The sequence below is a fragment of the Durio zibethinus genome, chromosome 19 (assembly GCF_047325235.1).
Source record: "Durio zibethinus cultivar Kanyao isolate XHJ-2024 chromosome 19, ASM4732523v1, whole genome shotgun sequence".
Taxonomy (NCBI): Eukaryota; Viridiplantae; Streptophyta; class Magnoliopsida; order Malvales; family Malvaceae; genus Durio; species Durio zibethinus.
The window spans coordinates 20,653,253-20,664,741 of NC_143180.1; the positions used below are offsets into that span (position 1 = coordinate 20,653,253).

The 11,489-nt window shown below is 33.8% G+C and overlaps 1 pseudogene; it reads right to left on the reverse strand.

Annotated features, from left to right (window-relative positions):
- Nucleotides 1–754: 754 nt before the first annotated feature.
- On the reverse strand, nt 755–9,638 carry LOC149513516 (MDIS1-interacting receptor like kinase 2 pseudogene; annotated as a pseudogene).
- Between the last annotated feature and the right edge of the window lie 1,851 nt (nt 9,639–11,489).

Genomic DNA, 11,489 nt, shown 5'->3' on the forward strand with positions numbered 1-11,489 from the left:
ATCGTGAAAAGATTGGGACATGGAAACTATTGACTGGTAATGGCTTGAGCAGCCTATTGCGTGGTTGACCAAAGTTGGGGTTTGTCATTCAATCATGCAAATACTATCTTTCTAGTAAATACTACATCCTCTGCAACTTGGTTTTCTGGTGGTGAGAGACATTGGTCTATTGCATCTTTAAGTAAAATCTATAGGTCATTAGATACCAATGCCGACGTCGATGCCAACGCTGATGATGATAAACATGATAAAAGATCACCAGGATGTCTTCCCATAAGAACTTCCATTGTTAGAATCCCAAAACTATATACATTGCATTACTCATCTACCTTCATTGTATAAGCGAACTTTACTTGAAGAAATATATCTAATCAATGTGCTCTGTTAAGCAACAAATATATCTAACCAATACACGATTATCTAAGAATATTGAAAAGATTATAAAATACATGTTGAAAAGAAATTGTGAATGTTTAGAAGATTACTCGAAAATTGAAATTCAAAGGTTCATATAAAATTTTGCATTTAGTTTATCAGTTTGATATATTGAATATTGAAAAATTAAGTGTTAAACTTTAAAAATTAATTACACATTTGATACTTGAATTATAGTCAAATTCTTAATTTGATACTTAAATTTTGAAAAGTTACAATCATAATACTACTTGAACTTTGTTTTAACGCATCAATTTGCACACAAAACCAACACTTTTAATTCAATGATTACATGTTTAAAACATCTTAAAAAAAGAGATCAATATATACCTGAAACTATGTACCCAAAAGTGCCAGCAAGTAAAGTCCAATTGGAGGAGTCGGGCTTTAAAAGCTTGGCTGTGCCAAAATCTGAGACATGAGCCTCATAGTCCAAATCCAGAAGAAAATTATTGCTGGAAATGTCTCGATGAATTATAGGTGGTGAATGGTCATGATGCAAATAAGACAACGCATTGGCCACTCTTTTTACAACATTTAGCCTCCTCTCCCAATCCAATTCCATTGCCTTATCCTTGTTGCTTAACACCATTCTCAAACTTCCCCTTTCTACAAACTCATAAACAAAAAATGAGTACTTTGGATGTGAACAAAAGCCATACAGCTTCACAATGTTACGACGTCTGATTTCTGATAAAGCATGAATCTCGCTTTCAAAGGCTTTCAAGTTGTTGGAAATTATGTTATTTTCAGATTGGTGAAGTTTCTTCACCGCAACCACCTCAGCAATGGGTAGCACAGCTTTATAAACAGCTCCGTAGCCTCCTGAATGCAATTGCTAGAACTGAAATCTCCAGTGCCTTCAATAATGTTCTCATAGAGTATTCTTCCATTATATCCCCACAATGTGAAAAATCTCCAAGTTTTGCCTCCATTGACTCAGATTTTCTAGTTCGATTCTTTTGGTAAAGAATAAAGAAACTTCCAGCCATTATACAGAGTAAAAGAATAGACCAAACAGTGAAAGCACAATGAAAATGATGACCTTGGTGCTTTTTCTATGACCGACGTTGTTGCTAGCAGCAACGACGACACAATGCATTAGTCCAGTGGCATTACCACATAGGCCCTTATTGTTTCTTAAGGCATCAAATGAAGCCTCATGAAATGACTTAATGTTGGTGTCATAACATCTAGATCCGGGGATCTATCGCTACATTTAACAAATGAATGGAGTTGTCACCAATCTTTTTTTTTAGGTGTGATTGGTCACCTAAAAAATCTATCGTCTTAAAGATCTCCTAAGCTTGACTAAGGATCCCTAAAAGAATAGGTTCGGGTCTACTAACCAAAACTGGGTTTGGGAGTTCAGTTACATGTGGGGAAGGTTATAGCACCCCCACATGCCCATCTGAAAGATGGTACCATATTATTTTAAATTTATCCTATGGTCTTAGTTCTAATTGTTTTATATTTTATGTTAAATATTGAAAATAATTTTTAAGATTCTTCATCAATCTGGTAAAACTCTTAAAAAAATATTTTCTCACCTCAAGAGTATTCAAAAATCCCATTTGATATCTTGAAGAGGCTCCGTCATCGGAAGATTTTAGTTAGCTTTATTTTTTTGTTGAAAATATATCTAATTATTCCACCATTTGGGCCAAATTAAAAATATTTTTTCTTTCTTTGAATTTCTAAAATTTTCACCATTTGAGCCTATTTAAAAATTCTTTTTATTTCTTTATTTGGTAAGAAAATAATATGACAATTATTTTTATTGAAATTCCACCTAAATTATTCCTCCATTTGGGCCAAATTTAGAGAAAATTTTTTACCTAGAGATTACTTAGGAATTTACTATTTGAAATTTCTAAGAATCTCATCATTGTATAATTATCACATTTTTTCAACCAAAACTTTATTTGGAAAAGAATACAATTACTTTTATTGAAATTTCATCTAAATTATTCTACCATTTGGGCTAAATTTAGATATAATTTCTCACATAGAGAATTCTTAGAAAATTTACTATTTGAAATTTCTATGAATCTCATGATTGGGTAATTTGTATTTAATTCAAAAAAAAATTTACATTTTTATATTTTTCATTTTTTACTATTTTTTTGCTGGAAAATAAATATTAATTATTGTTATTAAAATTTTATCTAAATTATTCCACTATTTGGGATAAATGTGGATAAAATTTTTCACCTAAAAATTTTATAGAAATTTACCATTTAAAATTTATATAAATTCCATCATTGGATAAATAATATTTATTTCTAAAATATTATTTTTATTATTTTACCTTCTTTATTTTTATTCTTATTAAATTAAATCATGCAAAAATACTCCTAAAATAAACAAACACAAAAAAATAATAATTAAAAAAAATTAAAATTAAAAATACTAAAAAAATGAAAATGGCTCGACTTATAACTGGGAACGGCTCGGCTCCAGAAAGAAAAATGGCTCAAAAACATGACTCGGGAGTGCGCGGCTCGGCTCAGCTCGGCTCCAAAGATTGACTGGCATGGGGGTTAGTGAATCGGGTCGCGATCGGGTCGAGTTAACCCAGACAAAAACGCGTGGATCCTAGGAACTTACTAACGCTAAAACGACGTCGTTTTGCCCTGGTATAAAAGCCTAAGTCCAGTCTTTTCCTTCAGAATTCTTCTTTCTTGCTCTCTCTCTTCCCCTCTTTTCTCTCTCTCTCTTTATTAGAACCTAGAATCCAGTTGAAGTTTGTCGGATTCTAGAAAATCACGTCGGAATCTGAACTAGAAAATTTAAGTTTCGCCAGAAAAGTCATCGAAAAATTGATCTGATTCTGGAAATTTTCTAGAAATTTTCTAGAAAAAAGACCAAAAAAAGTTGAAAAAAAATCCTAAACTGCTTTTACGATCGCTACTAACCCCTTTGAGTATTTTGCCTCTGTTTTCTTCTTTTCATGTGTTGTTTGATCCTATTTAAGCCTATATTTATAGGCATTGATCAGAAAGATTTCTGATCAATTCCTATTCCTTATTTGACTGGGATTCAATCCTTGAATCCCAGTCCAATCCTACCACTTCACCTTTTAAAAGGAAAATAGAAATTAAAACCCAATTTCGGACTAAGAAACCAAAAAAAAAACCAAAAAAAAAGAAAATAAAATAAAATAGAAAACCAATAATAAAAAAAATAAAAAAAACTAAAATCGGGCCAATCTACCCATATTTAGACTCGATCTGAGCTAAGCTCAATGGACTTAGACCCAGCTCCTATCGAACCAGGCCCAATGGGCCTAGGCTTGGGCAAATTATGGTGTCTACAGCTACCCCTCTTTGTACTTTCTTGTGCAACAAGCATTGCGCAAAGATATAGACACCCTGTATGTGTCCATCTCAACAAATTAATGCTTTTTTTTTTAGTAAACAAAGCTTTTCTAAATAGAGGTGAAACATCTTTGGAAAAATAAATTGCTCCTCTGAATAGAGGCAACTGAACTTTGAAAAAATAAATTGCTCCTCTGAATAGAGGCAACAAACTTTGAGAAAATAAATTGCTCTTCTAAATAGAGGCAAAAAGGCAATGAACTTTGAGAAAATAAATGGCTCCTCTGAATAAAGGCAACGAACTTTGGGAAAATAAATGACTCATTGACAATCATGTCCAGCAAAGTTGTAGATCAGATCTGATGAAATTTGTAATGGGAACTCAAAGATTTGCAATTTGAGTTTGAAAATCAAAGGTTCAGATTCACAAAAACCTTTCAACTTTGTAAAAAATTCATTGAAATTTGATTCTCAAAATTTCAATTTCACAAGAATTTGATTTGCAAGATTTCAAGATTTGTATTTGCAAATTGCAAGACTTGCATCCACATTCAAAGAGTCTCATTTGAATTTTGGAGATTCACATCCAAAAGTTCAAAGTTTTTCATTCAAGTTCAAAGGCTCACATGCCATAGAGTTTCACATCTAAGTTCAAAGGTTCTCACTCAAAAACTTAAAGATTCGTATCCAAAGATTGAGTTCAAAGCTTTTCGTTTGAATTTTCATGATTCACATCCAAAGTTCAAAACTTATCATTCTAGTTTAAAGATTCACATTCGACAAACTTTAGGGTTTCACACCTTGAAGATTCTCATTTAAGTTCAAAGACTCCCATTTGGGAACTCAAAAATTCTCATCAAAAGATTCACAATTTGTTTTTCAAGTGACTCAAAATTTTGTATGCAATGAATGTCATAATAAATGATGCAAATATTTTCTTAATAATGCAAATGCAACAACCTAGATTCTCATTTGAAACTCAAAAATTCTCATTTGAGTTTAAAGGATCACTTTTAAAAAGTCTTAGAGTTTGACATCTCAAATATTCTCATTTGAAACTTCAAGATTTTTCTTTGAAATTCAAAAATTCTCATTTAAAATTCAAAGATCAAAAGGTTCATAATTTCTTTTCAGGTGACCCAAAATTTTGCATGAATGAATGTCATGATCAAAGATGCAAATGCCTTCTTAATGATGCAAATGCAACAACCTAGTTCTCATAATGTCATGCATGTCCAAACATTAAATTATGTGCATGTACTATTCAAACAACGATGCCAACGCAATGCATGGAATGAGAACATTAATAATGTCATGAGATCTTGTGGTACTCAAGCTTCTCAAGTCTTTTCCTTGGGCCCTAAATCCCCTTCAACCTTCGAGTGCTGCGGCCAAATCAAAGTAACTCTAGATCATTTCTCCTATTTAATTCTCATCTTCTCTTTTTTGAGAAATTCAATATCCATGTTAGGAACTGAACAATTCAAATTTGCCTTTATCGATCTTAACCTTTCCATTGTAGTGTAACAATATTTCAGGCTATTATTCATTTATCAATCATTATTTCAATCTCAAAAAGTAAGAATGTAGTCATACATTTCCCCATTGTAAGGTATTGAAAATAAAGGAATAAAAATGGCTAAGAAATAATCAACATAAGAGACACCTGAAGAATGAAATTGAATGTCTTTTATTAGAATGATAGCAAACTTTGGTCAATTGGCAAAAAAAGAATTACAAAGACGGGTATAAGGATAAGGCCCAAAAATAAACTATCAAACAATCATGATAACATATCTTGAAGTCTTTTTCAAAAAGTTCAACCACCTAATACACTCAACAACTTAGAGCTTTTCAGAACTTGTTAGCTTTTTACCAAGGAATGTTCAAATCTGATGCTGTATTCTTCTTATCTAAGCTGCCTTTTCAGGTTTTAAACTTAGATAAACCCCCTTTGTGACTCAAATCACCCTCTCAGGGTTTTCACCTTGAGTCCTCATTTTTCTTTTCCTTCTCTTTTTTCATTTTCATTTTTTCATTTTCATTTTTTTATTTTTCCTTTTTTCTTTTTTTTTCCTTTTTTTCCTTTTTTTGCTTTTTTTTTTTAAACATAGTACTTCTTCACAGCATCAAAATTTATAGGATGAGGTAGATCATTTCCATCCATCTCAGCTAATATCAATGCTCCACTAAAGAAAGCTCATTTCATGACATATGGCCTTTCCCAATTCAGAGTCTATTTCCCTCTATTATCGTGTTGACTTGGGAGAATTCTTTTTAAGATCAACTCACCTTCTCGAAAACACTGAGGTCGAACTTTTTTATCATGAGCCCTCATCATCCTTCTTTGATATAACTGGTCATGGCATAATGCTGTCAGTCTTTTTTTTTCAATAAGATTTAACTATTCATAGCATTTTCGAATCCATTCAACCTCTTCTAGTTTAACTTCTTTTAGAATCCTCAAAGATGAGATTTTTACTTCTACTGGTAATACAGCTTCTATTCCACAAACAAAAAAAAATAGGGTTGCCCTAGTAGAGGTGTGCACCGATATTCGATATGCATGCAATGCAAATGGTAACTTCTCATGCCAGTCCTTATAGGTCTCAGTCATCTTTTCAAGAATTTTTTTTATATTCTTGTTTTTCGCCTCAACTACCCAATTCATTTTCGGACGGTATGGTGCTGAATTATGGTGCTTAATCTTATACTAGGCACATATCTCTTGCATTATCTTGTTATTTAAATTCTTGGCATTATCTAAAATAATTCTCTCTGGAAGTCTATATCTACTGATGATTTTTCTCTTAATAAACTTGTAGACCATAAATCATGTCACACTTTCAAAAGATGCTACTTCCACCCATTTTGTGAAGTAATCTATCATCACGAAAATAAACCTATGCCCATTAGAAGCTTTCAGGGTAATAGGGCCAATGACATCCATGCCCCACATAAACAATGGCTAGGGTGGTGCTAAAACATATAAAGCAGATGGCGGAGCATGAATCTTGTCAGCATAAATCTAGCATTTATGACATTTTCAAGTGTAGTCAATGCAATCACTCTCCATTGTCAACCAATAATATCTTGCTCTCATGATTTGCCTTGCCATCATATGTCCATTGGCATGTCCCCCACATATCCCATCATGTACCTCTTTAATAATCTTCTTAGTCTCAACCTTATTTACACACCTTAACAATACTTAGTCATGGCTCCTTTTGTATAAAACATCTTCATCCAAGAAAAAGCTCATAGCTAATCTTCGGATGACCTTTTTATCATTCTCTATTACTCGGACAAGTTATTGTTGATTTTTAATGTACTGTAAGATATTATAATACCAGGGTCTCCTATCCTCTTCCTTTTCTACATTAGAATAATGAGCTGGCATATCTTTGACATCTAACTTGATAGGCTGAATGTTAGCACTATCATTAATTCGAACCATTGCTGCTAAAATAGCTAAAGCATCAGCAATTAGATTCTCCTCTCGAGGCAAATGATCAAATTGAATATCTTCAAACTACTTGATCAACTCTAGGATATACTTGTAGTATAGGATGAGTTTTGAATCTCTCATCTCCCATTCTCTTCTCAACTGATATATGACTAGAGTTGAGTCTCCAAATACTTTTAATGCTTTAACTTTTCTATTTAAAGTAGCTTGTAGACCCATGGCGCATGCCTCATATTCAATGATATTATTTGTGCAATTGAAATTCAACCTCGCTGTTATAGGATAATATTATTCCTCTGGAGAGATTAAGATTGCCCTAATTCCATGTCCCAAGGCATTGGTAGCTCCATCAAAATACATTTTCCAAAGGTTCGCTTCTTGCTCTTCCTCTTTTAGCTAGGACACAGCCATCAAATCTTTATCAAGGAATTCCAATCTCATCAGCTCATAATCTTTCATAGCACAATCTACGAGAAATTCAGCTATGGCACTCTCTTTTATTACCTTCTGATTTACATATATGATATCATATTTCGAGAGCATTACTTGCCATCTAGCAATTCTTCCAGACAGAGAAGGTTTCTCGAAAATATATTTAATTGGATCCAATTTTGCTATGAGCCAGGTGGTATGATAGAGTATGTATTGTCTAAGTCTTTTATTGGTCTAAGCTAATGCACAACATATTTTCTCCAAAGAAGAATACTTAGATTCATATTCTATGAATTTTTTACTCAGATAATAAATAGCCCTTTTTTTTTGCTAGACTCATCTTGCTACCCTGGTACACATCCCTTTGAATTCTTGTATATCGTGAGGAATAGGATTAATGGTATCTCTTAAATAGATGGCACTAATACTAGATGATTGGATAAGTATTGCTTAATTTTATCAAAAGCCATTTGGCATTCCTTATTCCATTCTCCAAGGTTATTTTTACGGAGAAGCTTAAATATAGGTCACACTTGTAGGTCATCTGAGATATGAATTGAGAAATGTAGTTCAATCTACTTAGAAATCCTTGAACTTCTTTTGGCATGCTGGGAGGTGACAAATTTTGCATGGCTCATATTTTATCAAGGTCGACTTCAATCCCTTTTTCACTGACCACAAAGCCTAGCAACTTCCCTGACATTGCCCTGAAGGTGCACTTGGCTGGGTTCAACTTGAGTTAGAATTTTTTCAACCTCTCAAATAGCTTTCTGAAGTTGGTGACATGATCTTCACCTTCTTGAGACTTTGCAATCATATCGTCTACATACACCTCAATCTCCTTGTGCATCATATCATGAAAAAGTGTAACCATAGCTCTTTGGTATGTTGCCCCAGCATTCTTTAGACCAAAAGGCATGACTTTGTAGCAAAATATTCCCCACATGGTCACGAAAGTGGTTGTTTCCATATCGTCCACAGCCATCTTTATTTGGTTATACCCTGAGAACCCATTTATAAAAGAGAACGTTGAATGTTTAGTCCTATTGTCCACCAGTGTGTCGATATTAGGTAAAGAAAAGTTATCCTTTGGGCTAGCCTTATTCAAAACACAATAATCTATGCACATTCGTACGTTTCATCCTTTTTAAGAACTTGTACAATGTTAGCTACCCACTATGGATACTTAGCCACTTGCAAAAAACTTGCATTAAATTGTTTTTTCACCTCTTCTTTGATCTTTAGTAGCATTTTAGGCTTCATTCGCCTCAGTTTCTATTAGACTGGCTTACATTTTGGCTTTAGGGGCAGTATATGCTCTACTATCTCCATACTAAGCCCTGGCATATCCTGCTAAGACCAAGCAAACATGTCTATAAATTCTCAAAGTAGATCTTCCAAACGTTGCCTATCTCTCAATAAAAGTGAAATGCCAATTCTGACCTCTTTTTTATTCTCCTCATCTCCTAGATTCACCAAGTCAATTGTCTCTTGATGAGGCTCAATGGGTTTACTTTTTTGCTCAACCAATCTCATTAGGTCCGGAGGGATAACACATTTTTCATAATCATCTTCATTACCAAGTGCATCAGTGTTAATTGATTTTTCAAAATTAACCCTTTGAGTATTATCATGATTATTTTTCTGTTTATTTAAAGACTTGAAATTGAATGAAATGGGATGTGTTGGCGAAATATATGGAAACAACAAAAGAAAGTACTAGAAGAAATGAATAAAAATGCATCCTTCCTAATTTATTAAAATAATAATAGATAAATGGCCCAAACAAGAAAGACCATCCTAAGGCCTTGGGCATAAGCTATTGGGATATTTAATTACATTGAATCGATCTTAAGGATAGCAGGCATTTCAATAATGCTCCAATTGTTCAGCTCATAACCTGGTGGGCAAGGATAAACCCATGTTTCTAGCTTACACCCACTTCCAATTGCATGAATGGACAACTCAGCAAATATCTTCTCCATGCTTTATTCCAAATCTTCTTCTATAATTAGGTAGATGAATCCTTTAGGCCTAAAAGTCTCATATAAGTGTGGGATGATCCTTATTGTCTTGATGGCTTGTCTCCCTTTAATTCCTCAGTTTTCAATTTCATAACCAAGGCCCAGTCTTTCCCTATTATCTATCATCGTTAGAGGCTCCCTTATCCCTTGTAAATTTTTGCCCAATCCTACTCTGAGATACCACCCTCTATTGATAACCTGACACATTACTATCTTTGAACATTATTTTCTTTTGGGTCCCTTGCCTACATAGTTGACCAACTCAAAGGACTGATAAGAGCATTTCGTTGCTTTCTCAGTAGCTTTCACATATGGAGCATTCAAAGGCTGAGTTACTAACATGTCTTCTTCTCCAAACACCACTATCAACTGCCTTTCCACATTGAACTTGATCTTTTAGTATAGGGTAGAAGGAACAGCACCTACCATGTGAATCTGTGGTCTTTCCAACAAGCAGCTATAAGATAGGGAGATGTTCATCACTTGAAATTTTACTTTCAAAGTACAGGGCCTAATTTGTAAGGGCATCTTTATATCTCTTAGAACTTTTTGCATAGTCCTATCAAATGCTCGAATAACCATTTAGCTATCTTTCATATGTGAGTAATCAACAGGTAGCCTTACCAAGGCTGACATAGGCATGACGTTAATAGCAGAACTTTTGTTAATGAGGATTTTAGCTATAATATGGCTCTTGCATTTGACAGTGATATGTAGAGCCTTAGTGTTTCCCCCTCTTTTTAAAGGAATCTCATCGTCACTAAAGGATATTTGATTTGGCATGACCAAGTTTGCAGCCAAGTGATTCACATATTCAACTAACATATTATTTGGCATATATGCCTGGTTTAATACTTTCAACAAGGCATTTTGATAGGGTTTTGAATTCAATAGTAATGAAAATAATGAGATTCTTGTCGGCATCTTATTTAATTGTTCCACCACTGAATATTCACTTTGTTTTATTAATTTTAAAAATTTACATGCCTCTTGTTCGAACATCGACTTTGGACAGTACTCTTCAGGTACCACTTTTGGGTTATTTCGTTCTTCGCCTACCTTGGTCTTTTTTTTTCTAGCTTTTTCTAGCATTTTTGGAGTGTAGCACTTTTCATCTCGAGTAATGCCCCTTACACCAGTTATATTGGTAGCATTAGTTTGGGAGACATTATTTTCTTACCACAGGACTATTGTGTCACAACCATATTTTCATGACACAGCCCTATTGCTCTTTTAAGGGAATGGAGCAAGGACTTTAAAAGTTACTGGCTTAGGGGCAAACTAGTCCACGATTGGCCTTAGCTTATTCCTATAATAAATTGTTAATGGTCTTGGGAATAACTTCGATGATTGGTTGATCATAGACACTTTAGCATTCTTTGAACCATACCTTTCTTTGCAGAATTCAATCTGGTATGAATCCATGAGCTTTTGCACCTCATTATGAAATTGTTCATAAGTTTCAACGGAATGGCCAGATGCCCCACTTTGATATTTACAGCTTTCACCTTCTACATATGTTCCATGATAAAATATATAGACTGATTGGCTGTATCATGTCAGCTTTTTACAAAACATCAAATAGCTGACTAAGAGGGGTCTTGACCTCTGCTACCTTTTTCTTCAAATAATGCTCTCGTTTTTCACTGAGAGCATTCACATGATGATTCGGTAAAGGATTACCACTAACATTTGGTGTATTTTCTCTCCTTATATCAAAATTGAGCATTCCATTATTTATCAATCGCACTTTGTGTTTAAGGGCTATGCAATTTTTGGTGGAATGACCAACAACCCCTTAATGATAGTTAT